Raw genomic sequence first — 1,095 nt, 5'->3', positions numbered from 1 at the left:
AGGAACCTCGCGAATGTCCGAGTGTTTGCCAAACGCCCTCTTTTTTAGTATATAAGCCTGGCAAATAAAGCCAGCGAGGGATAGATATGCAGATAGATCGAGATATATAGATAGATTGAAGACATAGATAACTGAGTCAAGCGAACAGTAGGCACTGTAATTAAAGTGTGTGATTCACTGTGATTTATAGAATGTGTTATAGGGTTGTTAAGTTTAAAGTGACTGTGGAAATTCTGTGTATTACAAAGTTGTATCGAGAAAGAATAAACTAGTTTTAATTAAGAAAAAACTTGTATCGCTGAAGTTCCTGAAAAAGAATTTATACCGGAAATTAACAGACAAACAGACAGGTAACAAATTGGTGTCAGAGAGTGATATGGAAAAGAAAAAAAGATGGAAACGAGAAGTGGCAAATCAAACCACGACTTAGCATATTTGATGGCAGCAATACAAGAACAGCAAAAGAAACAAGAAGAACGAGAAAATAAACAAGAAAAGAGACTGCAACAGTGGTTGGAGGAGAAAGAAAAGAAACAAGAAAAGAGACTACAGCACGAAAGGAAACAGGAAGAAAGTTTCCAACAACTACAGGAAAGTCAGCAACAGTGGCAAGAAGAACAAGGAGAGAGAGCACAACATGTAGACTTCGGACTGATTTTGAGTTCCAATAGCAATAGGGGTGATCTAGTATGAAGGAAGCCACAAGAATTCGATGGCAAGGCACCATGGGAAGCACATAGACCACAATTTGAGCTACTGGCAGAAATGAATGGATGGACAGAGGAGCAGAAAGCAGTGTACCTGGCAACGAGCCTGAAGGGACAACCACTGAAAATACTTGAACAGTTGTCAGCAGACGCCAGGCACAACTATAGAGCACTGGTAGCTGCTCTAGAACTCAGGTATGGAACTCCAAATCAGTCCGAAGTCTGCAGGGCTAGGTTTAGGACGAGAGTCCGTGCTAAATGGGAGAGCCTGCAAGAGCTGGCACAGGATTTGGAAACTATGGCACACAAGTCCTACCCAAATGTGCCACCCGATGTCCTCAAGCTGTCGCTGAGGGATCAGTTTGTAAACAGAAGTCACGCGACGCTG

Source organism: Limulus polyphemus, unplaced genomic scaffold (assembly GCF_000517525.1).
Source record: "Limulus polyphemus unplaced genomic scaffold, Limulus_polyphemus-2.1.2 Scaffold578, whole genome shotgun sequence".
Taxonomy (NCBI): Eukaryota; Metazoa; Arthropoda; class Merostomata; order Xiphosura; family Limulidae; genus Limulus; species Limulus polyphemus.
Note: the sequence above shows the minus strand (reverse complement) of the source record.